Genomic DNA, 15107 nt, shown 5'->3' with positions numbered 1-15107 from the left:
CAGTAGATGGTGAGAAAAGAACATTGCAATTTAAAGTTTTGGTGATTTGACAAACAGATAATAAATTAGATTTAAAAGTAGGCAGAAGAAGAATATTTGGTACTGTTTTATTAAACAATTTAGATGAGCCAAAACCAGAGATTTCAGCTCGATTTCCATTAGCAACGATCACATGTTAGGAATTTGTCGGGACAAAATTATGTAATTTGGTCGGATCCCAGGTCATGTAATCCGTTGCACCGGAATCAATAATCTAAGTAGAGTATTTATTTGTAGCGTGTTGCGATACCAAACCTGACCCCCTTGAATTCTGAGGCTGTAGAAGAGATTGGAGCTGAGAAATTATTTAGGAAATTTAGGAATTTTCGGTTTGATGAATTTCTGGGCGGGTTGGTGGGCTGGGCCGAGTCGGATCCGGGTTGGCCCAGGCTGTGTGGGTGGGTTGGTTGTTTGGCCATGGAGGCGGGTGAGCCATGACCGTCGGGTCGGGTTGGAAGGTCCGACCCGCTAGCTACATCTGATCCAGTAAACATGTCGAAATTTTTAGGTTTCGACATGTTTACGCCTATGCCGCCAAACCTTTTTCCCTTCCTCTCTTCTCTATCCTGCTTGTTGCCTTGTCTCCCTCGCTCGCCTCGCTGCCGGACGTGTGACCTACTTTTTACAGTGGTCACACTTCTCGACGTGAGTAGGCATCCCCCTGCCTCGAGCCGTTTCGCGTGAGTGCGAAGCGAAAGCTCTCCCTTCTGTGTCCTGGCCCTGTGTCGTCGTTCCCATGGTGACCCGTCTCGTTTCCTCTTGTTGTATGAGGGCGATGAGAGTGTCGGTAGGAGGTTGTGAGACAAAAATCCGGGACCGAAGAGCTTCATAGGTGGAGTCGAGACCACCCAGGTACGTGTAAACTAAGTCTTGCTCTACCCTCTTCCTTGCTTCTTCGGGGTTGGCAGTAGGTGGGAGGTAACTCTGGAGTTCCTCCCACCGAGTCAATACCTCAGTCTTGGTCCCTTGTTTGATATGGGCTAGTTCTTATTTCAGATTAAAAATGTGTGCGAAATTCTGTTCTTGGCCGTATAGATTTTTCATTTTTGCCTATACTGCCTGTGATGATGCCAGAAGCATACACAATCTGAGGCTCCATCGTGTTTGTTAGCAAGGACATGACCAAATGGTTAGTGGCCTGCCATTCTTCGATGGCCTCCAGTTCTTCCTTCGTTGGTTGGTTTGGATTCTTTACTTCTGGCCTGCTTAGGGTTCCTGTTATAAACCCTAGCTTCTTCCGGCCACTAAGGCCGATGTACACAGTCGTTGACCATTCGAAGTAGTTCTGATTGCCTCTTAACTCAATGTTTGTGAGTTTTGTGAGGTCGCTGTGAGACATGATGAAGTTTTTATGATCTTACTGGGTAGATGATGACAGGATTAATCCTGCTCTGATACCATGTGAAAAGATTTGAATATGAAGGCTTGAGATGTTTATTGATCAATGATGTGTAATTGTATTGTTTCTGTATTCTGAGTTACAAGATGAATATGCATTCTGTTATATACAACATGAGTGTAACGGTCCTATTGCTAATTTGTTCAATTCCAACGTTAATTTCCTGATAGGGAGAGGTAGAAGCAGCCTTTTCCCTTAGGGGAGAGGTGTTGCCCCTTCTTTCCTAGCTAGGCCTGTGATGATCTAGAAGTCTGAGGCCAGTGACCATCAGTCAAAGACCGTCAGTCCTTACGGGTGGTCTTTGCCTGCTGAGCTTTGCCATTGTGGTATGATTTGGTTCTTCAACAATAATTTTTTTTTTCAAAAAGTGACCGTTTAGTAGTTTTTATAGTTTTAAGTATGTCTTTTTCGGACGAAAAAAATTATAGTTACAATTCCTAAAAGAATATATTTGTTAAAAAAAATAGAATTCGTAAAAATTTAGTTATTTTTATTTAAATCAGCTATCATTATTATATTGATGACATTTAATAATATAACTTTATATTTTTATTGTTTGATCATTAAATTTTAATATAAAAAATTATTAATTCAATGAGATCGATTTGATAATAAAATAATAAAATTAAAAATTATTAAGCTCTAAACTCACTTTTTAGACAACATAATAATAATAATAATAATAATAATAATAATAATAACTGATAGGATTACAAATGACTAAAATATTTTTTTATTATAATTAGTAATTACATATGAAAAAGATACATATTTAAGATTTTATTTTAATGAAACTACTATATATTTTTTAAATTTATTCCTAAAATATAATTAGAGAAATAGACAAAATAATATAGATATAAACCATTTAGTCTCTCGGTTTAAATAAAAGAAAGTTCGTTTGCACCATAATTTTATATTTGCACTAGAAACTACTATATATTTTTTATTTTATTTTGTTCAATAAATATTAATTTTTTAATTTCTTTTAGGAAAAAGATTTATTTTTAAGAGTAAAAGCTAAAAAATAGTAAAAATCAATTTAATAAAATGTATAAGAATTTGTAACGTATTAATTACAATAAAGATAAAAAGTATATTTGACTCTGTAAATATAGAGAGTCAAATCCGTTATCTATTTTATATTTTAAAAATAATTATTTTGTTAAATAATTTTTTATAATAAAAAATTTAACTTATATAAAGAGTAGGTTATAAGAAGTAGGATTGTGGTGTTGATAGCTATTGCTTTCTGAAACCATACGGATTGACAAAATTAAGGTAAATACATGGATTAAGCAGTTTGTGATCAAATCACTGGATGCTTTATTTTAAGACTTAAAACTAGAAGGCTTATTCTCTTTTTTAGTAGACAAAAGAGGAGAAAAAGCTGCACAACAACATGACAGTAAATACCTTAAAATTGATGCTTTTTTTTCAGATAAAGATCTAAAGTGAAATTTATATATTTACAATAGACTCCTAAATAGTCGATATGCTAAATTGGAGTCAAAATCCCAGTATACTATTAATTGAAGATAGAGTTATCTTTATCAATCTTTCTTAATTACCAAAATTAGTTTGTCTTTTTGTTAATGAATACCATTAATATCCCATTAAAGCCAAGATATTAATATCCACTCGAGTAGAAAGGGACAAGAATGAGTGCTCTATATAAATTACAATTTTAATTTGATTAATAATAAATCATAACATATGCCATTAGATAATATTCATAGTTCAACTAACCATAGATCAGTTCATATTTAGACTGGCTCAATTAGAAACTGAAATTCATTGCAGGTTAAATAATTTAAAACATAAACTATTTTATTGAATTAGAATTTCTTCTTTTTTCTTATTAATTATTTCATTATATTATTATTTCTAAAACTGATAAAGTAATATTTTTCTTTGTATCATTTTACCAATGTTTTAATCATGCTCTTTTATTTTGTTTTGTTTTCTCGAAATTATTGCTTATTTATAATATATTTTAAGAATTAAACTCTCATTTTTTAATTTAATCTAATGCTTAATCCAGCAATGCTCTACTTAAATTTATTATTTTTATGACGTATAATCTTGATATTATAATTGATTAAATTGTAATAAATTAAATTAGATATTAAAAAATAAGTTAATAATTAATAATTAAACTATAATTAATAACTAGTTAATCATATTGGAAGAGTGTAGAAGATTAACCATTCATTTGTCCACATCTTTTCAGAACATTTTTAGGTGCAGAAAATTGAAGTCCACAATACTAACACGTTAGCTTTCCCTCCATAATAAGGATAAAATCCTTGCCTGACCTTTTCTTTTGTTTTGGTTAAAAGAATCCATAGGTAGCCTATGATAGAGGTAAGATAACATATATAATTACAATATTTAAGAAAAATAAAAGAATAGTATTATATTCAACGTGAACCTTAACATTCAAAGATGCCCACAATGATAATATGCTATTCCCTTTATTAAAAGAAAAATTGATGTTTTTAGACAAAGATTAAACAACCCCATCAATAGTTTGAATTATAATTAAAAAAATAATTTAATTTGATTAAAATATCTTTTTATTTTATTAATTTAAATAATTTATTATAAATTTAATTTCTTATTTTTTTTTAATTTTTTCTATTTCAGTGTTTAAAATTATTATTATTTTAATTATTTACAGATTTTATAAATTAAAGTAATAATTTAACTCATTTTACATATCATTTTTATAATTTTTATAATTTTACATATTATTTCTATTTCTTTATTAGATCTTTCTTTAGCACTAAAAAAACTATCAAATTAATCTTTTTTTTTTTTAATTTTAATTTCTTTATTTTTTTATAAAAAATACGCATCATATTTTTATTTTTAAAAATTATTTATTTTTAAAGAACACTTAATGTCATCATCTCTCTTTTTATTATTTTAAAATAAAAGAATAAATTTTATTTTTATTCTTTTAGATGAATGCAAGAAAATGACATTTAATTTATTTACAATTTTTTATTTGAATGAATAAGAAATTATTTACTAACTTTTTTTAATTTATTGAGAAATAAATAAAAATTATAAATAAGTAATACTAAAAATAGATAGAAGAAAAAAATAAAAAAATAAAATAATATTATTTTCTGAGAATAACTAAGTTAATTTACTATTCAAAACAAGTCAAATAAATATTATAACCTATAAAACCAGCTAGAAAAACTGTATTAAACATTTTTAGTAATTTCAAACACTTAATTAAAAAGAAAATAATTTAGATATCAAGATAAAAAGATAGAGAAATTAAAACACTAAATTTATAATTTTATTTTTTAAAAATGATATTTATTTTAGAATAATTTTTTTAAAATATTTTATTTAGATTTAATGTATACACTATAATTAATAAAAATAATAATATGTATATATAGATATTTTATATTTTAATATATATTTATATTTTAATATTAAATAATTAATTTATATTCTATTATTTAAATTTAATAATGATATGTCAATCTGATGTATAAATTTGATGCACAAGAGGTGACGTGCATCACCAGGCAAGAATTTTTCCATTTTAGAATGGAGGGTACTTTATAAAAAAAAAAACTAGAGTTATGTTCTCTTATTTATATAAACCTGCCCTATAACCATTAATATGCACTTAGCCTTCCATCTATAAAATTGTCTCACTACTGGTGAAGAGTGAAACAGAGGTCTATACAGAGATCAGAACAATGTCGAATGTGTGTCTAGGTAAGGCCAAGTATAATCCTTCTCTTTTTTTTTTCTTTCTTTTTCCTTAAAAATTCGTGGCTTGATGTTATACATACTTGATTTTACTTATGGAATTTTGCAGGTAAGGACTCTTGGCCAGAGCTCGTCGGGGCAAAAGGGGATGACGCAGCTGCTACCGTTGAGAAAGAGAACAAACATGTGCATGCTATTGTGTTGAAGGAAGGAACTCCAGTGACCAGGGACTTCAGGTGCAATAGAGTCTGGGTTTGGGTTGATGAAAATGGCGTGGTCACTCGAGCTCCTAAGACTGGATAAGATGATGAACTACTACTGCACAAATCCCCTATTAAATAAGTGATGATTGTGATCTGTGATTTGTGACTTTCCCATAATTATGAATAAATGCTTTCTCTCACTATCAGTTGAAAAGAAAGTGAATTATTCCATTGTTGGGTTGTTGTTTAATCAGTTTGGTTGAATTGATAACGAGCATTATTGTTTAGAAGATGAATTTAAATGGGTTAAATACCTTGAGGATGGAGGAAGGAGGGTATTTTCAAAGCTTTATCTTTATTTTAGATTTTTATCTATGACTGGTCAAGTTTGTCTGGTAAACTCGGTCATCTTAGTTAGCTTGGTTCCTTGGAACAAATTTCATTCCTAATGTTTGATATTCTTCCTGGATGTTTGTAGGCAGCCTAGATCTAATTTCATTGCTTCTTTTGTCTGGTCCTCTTTGAATCTGTTACAAATCTCATTGGATTATCAGGAGATCTTTTACTCTTACCTTCTGGCATGATAACTGGTTAGGAGATTCGATTGCCAACAAACTGAATTTGCCTTTACATAGACATAGATTTCTTCTCGATTTGGTGCCTTTGGATTATGGTGTTTTCTTTTGAGGCTGAAATTCGTGCTGCTATTTTCTGGTCTTTGGATGGCAGTCGCTCTGGTTAGAATGTCGTTGTTGTTTATTTTCTTTAGTCTCCATGGGGTTGGCCAAATGAACTTTCATGTTTCCATATTTATTGAAAGCGCAAAACGTTGTTGGTGATGATGCTCTTGCTAAAATATGCTTCCTCGACTTCTGAAGAAATATGGTGTTTACAGCATTTCTTTAGTGACATTGAAGCCCGAGAACGTCAAACAAATGTTTAATTCTTTAATATTTCAATTTAAAGATTAAATAAAAAAAGCCACAAAAGTTGGAGAGGGGATAGGAAACATAGAGCCCATGTTAAATTAAAGGCTTTACAATTAGCATCTAAGGGGCGGCGACTATATATGGCTTTGTTTGGGCCTTGCAATTGATCCGCAGTATGACTTGCAAGTGGTTGCTTCTCCTCCTCTCTCGTCCATTCTCTTTAAAATATTAAATCCCTTTCCCGACTTTTCTCTCTCTTGCTACTTCTCTGACATTTTCAGTAGGAGAATGAGAAAATCTCAGTTAAATTTCCTCAGTTTATCTCTTTCATTCAATGACTAAAGGAATTATAACTTTTAACGGTGAAGGTGAAGATGAATTTACAGAAGAAGAAAGTAACAAAAGAAATCATAAAGTATTAGTGGTGTGAAGTTGTCGGTGTAATCTCAAAGGAGAGAAGATACCATGATGGCTAGTTGCTAATTATAAAAATAATCATCATTTTTTTAAAGAATTAGACTGTAATATGTCATCATTTCATCAATATATTTGAGACATCATCTCAAAAAATAATTATATTTTATGTCAATTTTGGTAATTTCTTGACAATAGCCTGAAATATTAACAGATAAAATCAAGGCAATAAACTATCAAATGAGTAATTAATGGATTTTTTTGTTGTTTTTGGTTCATATCACACATATATAATTGAATAAAATGTTGTGATTAATTCGGACCGAATAGAGTAAAATTACAGTTAAATAGATTGAAAAAAATAATAATGAAATAAAAATAAAATACAGATTTTACATCAAAAATTTCTAAATAAATTAAAATAAAAATCACGAGTAAGGATAGAAAAATTTCACTATGAAAGAAATAGAAAATTACAACCACTCTCTTACTTTAAGGAGAATATTTTATTTTCTTCTTTTTATCTTTTTCTAATTTTTTTCATGAAGGAATATAAAAATACTAGAATTAGTATGGAATAGTTTGAGGATTTGCACATCTTGGCTTTTTATAGACAAGAGGTGCTTGTCCTCCAAGATTTAACACATCTTGTCTTTTCTTTCTTTCTTTCTTTCTAATTTTTTCTGAAATGTATGACCATTATATTTCAACAATCTCCCGCTTGAAGATTTAATTGAGAGCCAATTATATCTTCACAATATTCTTTCTATCTTGCTATTTTTATGTTGCTTATGTCTCTACTATGCCACTCGAGGATTTACATTAAATGAATTTGTCAGGATTGATTGCCTTTGTTGTATAATCTGCTAGCTTTTTATTTGTATGGATTTTTTGCATGTCCAGTGTTCCTTCCTCCATTTTCTCACGAATAAAATGGCACTGCATCCGGATGTATTTTATTTTCAAATTAAAAGCTGGACTCCTTGCAAGATATAAGATACTCCGACTATCATAAAATAGAGAAATCTTCTCTTGTTCATGCCCGAGTTCCTATAATATTATTTTCAACCATACTGTTTCTTTACTAGCTTGTGTAGTCGCAACATATTCTGCTTCTATTGTTGGTATAGCCACAACATCTATGGTCCCTTTAATGTATCTAAGGACCCTTTTAACAACATTCCAATGCTCTCGACCAAGATTCGCCATATATCGACTAACCACTCCCATTGCTTGTGCAATATCTGGTCTTGAATAAATTATGGCAAACAATAATTTCCCACTGCTGATGCATATGGTACTCGAGACATCTCCATCCTCTTTGCTTCACTGCTAGAGCTCATACTCGAGGATAACTTGAATTAATAGAAAGAGGGATAGAAACTAGCTTACAATCCTGCATGTTGAAGCGCCACAAGACTTTCTTTAAATAGTTTTTTTTGGAGATAGCCAGATCTTCCTATTATTTTTATCTTAATAAATTTGCATCCCTATAATCTTGTTTGTTGGTTCCAAATCCTTCATTTCAAATTCTCTAGCCAATTGTGCCTTTAACTCTTTGATACGCTTTTTGTTGGGGTCGGCTACCATTATGTAATCTACATACAACAATAAAATAATGAAATTATTTTCACCAAACCTCTTGAAATATGCACAAGAGTCTGCATTAAGTCTGTTGCATCCAAGGCTCATGATGAAGTAATCAAATCTCTTGTACCAACATCTTGACGCATGTTTGAGACCGTATAGAGATTTGTTTAACCTGCAAACCAAATTCTCATTTTCTTTTTCTTCAAAACCCTCTGATTGGAACGTATAATTTTTTTCTTTCAAAATCTCCATAGAGAATAGTAATTTTGACATCTAACTGCTCCAGATGTAAGTCAAATATAGCACACGTTACCATGACTACTATGACTGTTGTAAGTTGAACCATCGAAAAAAAGATCTCATTGAAGTCAATACCTTCTTTCTAAGCATGTCCTTTTACCATCAATCTTGCACAATACCGCTCCACTTGATCATCATTATTACGCTTGATCTTATATACTCATTTGTTGCCAATGGGCTTTTTCCATTGTGGTAATGGCACAAGTTTTCTAATTTTTATTCTTATGAAGAACTTCTATTTCTTCCTGCATTGCTGTCATCCACTGAGCTGCATGTAAACTAGTCATTGCCTCTTGGAGAATTGATGGCTCTACACCTTCTGTTAGAAGATAATATGTAATATTTCTTTTCCTAACATAATCTGAGTGCCAACCTGGTCATTTTTCAGCCGATCTGATCGACAAATCTCTAGTACTTGTGATTCAACTGGTTCCTGTACCTCGAGCACTAGTTCAGCTTTAGAAGAATCCTCATTTTTAATTTTTTTTCACCTGTACTACTATAGTCTCTGAACTCTCATTCATAATGCTATCATTTGCTTCTTGTCTCTTATCTTCCATAAAGATCGCATCCCTACTGATAATAACCTTATGGGTAGTGGAATCCCACGGGCGATACTCTTTCACACTATTAGCATACCCCAAGAATAAACATTTCCTGGATTTCAGATCCAACTTTGTAGTTTCTTGGGCATTGTGTATCATGTACATCGGACTTTCAAATATATGGAGGTTTGAATAATCAGCCGGTTTGCCAGTCCACATCTCCATCGGTGTCTTCAACTCAATTGTAGTTAATAGGGTCTGATTTACTACATAATAGGCGATGTTGACTGCCTCTGCCTAGAAAGCCTTATCTAAGCTTGTAGCTCCCAACATAGCTCTTGTTCTTTCTAACAAAGTCCTGTTCATCTGCTTTGTCACTCCATTTTGCTAAGGAGTGTATGCTGTAGTGAACTGTCTTTTGTTGCCTTCCTTATTGCAGAATTCTCCAAACTCACTACTTTTATATTCGTCTCCATTATCTGTCTGCAAACACTTGATCTTTTTAGCATATTCAAGTTCTACTCGCATTTTGAATACTTTGAAGACTGAGAACACATCTACCTTGCTCTTGATAGGATACACCCAATATTTCCTAGAGTAATCATCTATGAAGGATGCAAAGTACTTCGCTCCTCCTAAGGATATAATTGGTGCTTGCTATACATTAGAGTGAACCAATCCTAAAATCTCTTTACTTCTAGAATTTAATGTGTTGAACTTTAATCTGTGCTGTTTACCTGTAATACAATGCTTACAAAAGGGTAAAAATACCTTTGTGAGGCTTGGAAGTAGCTCATGCTCCATAAGGATTTTCATTCCTTGTTCTAACATATGCCCAAGCTTTTGATGCCATACCATCGCAAATCTTTCACTTGAACTACTTGAAGCAACCGATGCTTCTGGCTCTGGAAAAGTTTTTCCCTTCAATATGTACAAGTTTGCAGCAATTTTTTCTCTCTTCATAAGTACAAGCACACCAAATCACCTTTATGATAGTTTTCTCGACTATAATCTTACAATCAACCGTCATCTAGTTGATCTAATGACAACAAATTCTTTCTTAGGCCTTCTACATGTCGCATTTGTTGAATCATACAGACTGTACCATTATGGAACTTCAACTTGATAGTTCCAATACCAACAATCTTTAAGGCATGATCATTATAATTGAACACAGATCCTTCAAAGAAGAGTTCATAATGATGGAAATATTTTCGTCGAGAGGTCATAATGTGGCTCCTGAGTCAATGAGCTAGACATCAGCAAATTTCTTTCTGCCTTCAATAGTTGTCGCTGCTTCACAATACAAAGCATCACCTTCACTTGAGATACTTGCTACATTTCCTTGAGGATTGAAATTTCTCTTGTTTAAATTCCAACAATCCTTTTTCAGATAACCCTTCTTGCCACAATGGTATCACTTGATGTTGTTCTTACTTCTTGACTTTGATCTACCTTAATTTTAGCTCCCACTTGAGCTACTTTCTGTTGATCTCCCTCTTGTCACTGTTAAAGCCTCTGCTTATTGTGAACTTGCCAACTTACCTTCTTTATTCTTGCACCGATTTTTCTCTTCTAGAATAGCAACTGCAAAATCATCAAAGTTTAGATAGTCAGTGAATATATTATATATCATATTAATGACAAGTTGATTATACAAATCGGGTAGACATTAAAGTAAAAGTACAACACGTTCATTTGACTCTATTTTATTACGTAGTGATGTGAGCTAAGAAAATAGAATATTCAAGGTGTTTATATGATCTGTTACTGATGTAGATTCAGACATCCGAAAAGTATACAATTTTCTCTTAAGGAAAATTTTATTGTGAAGTGATTTGGTTTCATACAATTTTATGAGATGATCACAAATCTTCTTTGTTGTTTTCTTCTCCTCTATGCTTGACAACACTCTATCTGCAAGTGCCATATGAAGATTTGCAATAGCATTTCCATCTATCTCATTCCACTTATTTTATTTATGAATTCCTCCAGCCTTTTATTGATAGCTGCCAGGCAACTATCTTTTCTTAAGATAGCCTTTATCTTCAATTTTCATAATGAGAAATTACGTCCATTGAACTTCTCAATCTCAAATTTTCATATCATTGCTTTTATCACAACCTTCAAGAGAGGATTAATAATCTAACTTATTTTTCTGATGTGGAGGATCCGCTTATTAATGGCAACTAGAGAGCATAAGATAAGTAGATATTAACATCAAAATCAGTCTCTGATACTACTTGTTGTGATTAATTCAGACTGGATATAGCAAAATTACAGTTAAAATAGACTGAAAAAAAATAATGAAGCAAAAATAAAAACACAGATTTTACGTGAAAACTTCCAAAAAAATTAGAGTAAAAACTAAATAAAAGAATTCTACTATGAAAAGAATAGAAAATTACCACTTTTTTCATATTTTAAGAAGAATATTTATTTTTTTTATTTTTTTTCTCTTTAACTTTCTCTAATTGTTTTCTATAAAGGGATGCATAAATATTAAAATTGATGTGGGATAGTCTTTGACTGTTGGTCAAGGCCTCAGTTCTGATCATCATAGGCCATAAATCAGGAAAAAGGTGCAACCTTTCTTCCCTAGGGAAGAAAGGTCACTTCCACCTCTCCCAAGCTAGAAAGGAACGTTGGAATGGAACAGAGATAGCAATAAGACCGTTATAATCACAAGCTTGTATATAACAGAATACACACACTCATATAATCTCAGAATACTAATGTATATTATCATAGATCATAAAAACAACATTTTACAGTTTCTACATGGTATCAAAGCAGGCTTGATCCTGTCATCCCCTACCAACCCAAACCAACACAAAATCAATCTCTTTCGCCATGTCTCATAGTGATATCACAAAATTAACCAACACTGTGCTAAAAGGCAATCAAAATTATTTTGAATGGTCAAGGTCAGTCTACATCATCCTAAGTGGCAAGAAGAAATTAGAGTTCATCACAGGGATCCGAAGTAGACCTCAACTAACCAATCCAAGACAACCAACAAAGGAAGAAATAGAGGCAATTGAGGAGTGGCAGACGACAGACCATTTGGTCATGTTGCTGCTCACTAACACTATGGAGCCTCAGATAGTAAGGTTTTGAATTCTATTGGAATCTTCGCAGGCAATATAAAATAATATGAAAGGCCTCTACAACCATGAGCAGAATTATGTCCGTATTTTTAATCTAGAGTAGGAATTAGCACAGATTAAGCAAGGGACTCGAACAAGCACAAGCTACGCAACAGAAATTTTGACCAGATGGGAGGAACTGCAAAGTTACCTCCCACCCATAATCACCCAGAAGAGTCGAGGAAAAGAGCACAAAAAGATCTGGTATATACTTACTTGGGCGGGTTGGATGCGAGCTATGAGGCCCTTCGATCTCAAATCCTTCTGTCAAGCCACCTTCCCTCAATAGACGCTGTCATAGCTACCATCCAACAGGAGAAAACTAGACGAGCGACCATGAGCGTGACCAATGGCTTCGACAACACAGAAACCAGGGCTTACATCGCCCACCCTTCACACCCTCATGAGACGACTCGAGCAAGAGAAGCGCCCGCGATTGTCGAGAGGTGTGACCACCGCAGGCGGGCACTCTACCCATCCCAAAGATACTGTGTCCTCGGCAGGGGCGAGAGAGGCAGAAGCGGAAGACGAGAGAAAGAAGAGAAAAGAAGGTTTGGCGGCCTTGGTGTCGCTAACCCTAAGGGTTATGAAGAAATGATGGAGTCGGATCGTGAGAGTAACAGGTTGGTGTCTTTTAACTTACACCGACCAGACTCAAGCGATCCACCCCGACCCAGAATCAGTGACCCGACCCGACCCGTCTCCTCTGACCCGGATCCGACTCACTCTGCCCAGGACACACGACCTGGATCCGACCCGATAGAACAATCTCAACTCAGAGAATTAATTTCTCAATTTCAGTCAATTGTTTAGCTCCAGCAAACCCGTGGGTCAGGTTTGGTTTCTAAAAATTATATAAAATCATTAAATACTTCTCAAAATTGGATTATTGACTCCACGGCAACAGATCACATGACTTGGGATGCAACAAAATTGTAAAATTTTGTTCCTACCCATTCTCAGCATGTGATCGTTGCCAATGAAAATTAATCTAAAATCTCTGGTTTTGGCTCTTCTCAGTTATTGCATAAAAATATTTCTGATATTCTTCTCTTACCTGATTTTAAATCTAATTTATTATCTATCGGTAAGATCACTAGGACTCTCAATTGTAATGTTATATTCTCACCTTCTGAAGTGCTATTTCAGGATCGCATTACAGGGAAGATGATTGGTGATGGTCGTTTGAACATGGCCTATATTATCTCACAAATTCTTCCAACCAGTGTTTTGCCTCGACCAACCCTGTTAATCAAGAAATGTTGCTTCAACGGCGGTTTGGACATCCGTCCGATAGAGTCTTAAATCAACTATTTTATTTAAAAATGAACTCTAGTTGTTGTGGTATTTACAAATTTGCTAAACACACTAGATTACCTTTTCTTGTATCTTCCACTATATCTCAAAATATATTTGATTTGATTCACTCTGACGTGTGGGGACCTGCCCTCGTCACTTCATACAATCACTTTCGTTATTTTATCACGTTTATTGATGAATACTCCCGTACTACTTGGATTTATTTGCTCAAAGGAGAAAATGAAGTTTTTACCTGCTTTCAATTTTTTTTTTAATTTTATTCAAAATCAGTACAACGGCAAAATTAAAATTTTCCGTTCAGATAATGGCACTGAATACATAAACAAATTTTTTTAAAATTTTTCTCCACACATGGAATTTTACATCAAACCACCTACATTTATACTCTCGAACAAAAAAGGGTTTCTGAACGAAAAAATCACCACCTTCTTGAAGTCACTAGATCACTCATTTTTTAAAATAACGTTCTCCATATTTTTTGGTCTGATGCCCTCCTTACCGCTGCCTATCTCATCAACCGCTTACCTAGCCCTAGACTTAAAAATCTCAGTCCGCTAGAAACTCGTAAAAGCCGAAAAATAGAATTAGGACACATTCGCGTTTTTGGTTGCACTGCTTTTGTTCATATTAGGCGTCACCATAAATTCGACAACAGTTCTGTCAAAACTATATTTCTGGGATACTCCTCTGAAAAAAAAGAGTATAAATGTTATGACTCTTCCAGCCACAAGTCCTATATCTCTCAGGATGTGTCATATGATGAAAGCTCCCCGTACTTCACTCCTCCCAATCATGGACCCTCTACTTTATTATTTGCAGATAACCCTTCCTTTTTTGATAGCACATTCCAGGACACTCCATCTGACCGAGAGCAAATCTCTGAGGCTACCACTGAGGCAACTCCTTCGGGGGGAGAAAATGAGCCACAAGGAGATCTCACTAATGAGGCAACTCCTTTAAGGGTAGAAAATGAGCCACAAGGAGAAACAATTGCCTTACGAAGATCATCTCGGCTAATCAGACCTCCTACTAGGCTAAGGGACTATGTGTCCCATAAGGTGTCGTATCCAATCCAATACTTCATTAGTTATACTTCAGTATCAAAATAATACAGGGCATATGTAGGAAAACTCATAACACACACTGAGCCTTCCTCCTTCTATGAAGCTAACACTAATCCCAATTGGTGTAAAGCCATGAAGGAAGAACTTCAGGCTTTAGAAAATAATGACACATGGGACATTACCACTTTGCCTCAAAATACAAAACAAAAGGATTCACTCAGACCTATTGGATAGACTATCAGGAAACTTTTGCTCCTATAGTCAAAATGAGTACTGTTCGCATATTGTTATATGTTGCAATTAATTCAAGTTGGAGTTTGTTTCAAATTGATGAAAAGAATGCCTTTCTCCAAGGATCGCTAGACGAAGAAGTCTATATTATTCTTCCTCCAGGTCACAAGTCTTCTTCAG

Source organism: Ricinus communis, chromosome 1 (assembly GCF_019578655.1).
Source record: "Ricinus communis isolate WT05 ecotype wild-type chromosome 1, ASM1957865v1, whole genome shotgun sequence".
In the NCBI taxonomy this organism is placed as follows: domain Eukaryota; kingdom Viridiplantae; phylum Streptophyta; class Magnoliopsida; order Malpighiales; family Euphorbiaceae; genus Ricinus; species Ricinus communis.
This window is presented reverse-complemented; position numbering follows the sequence as displayed.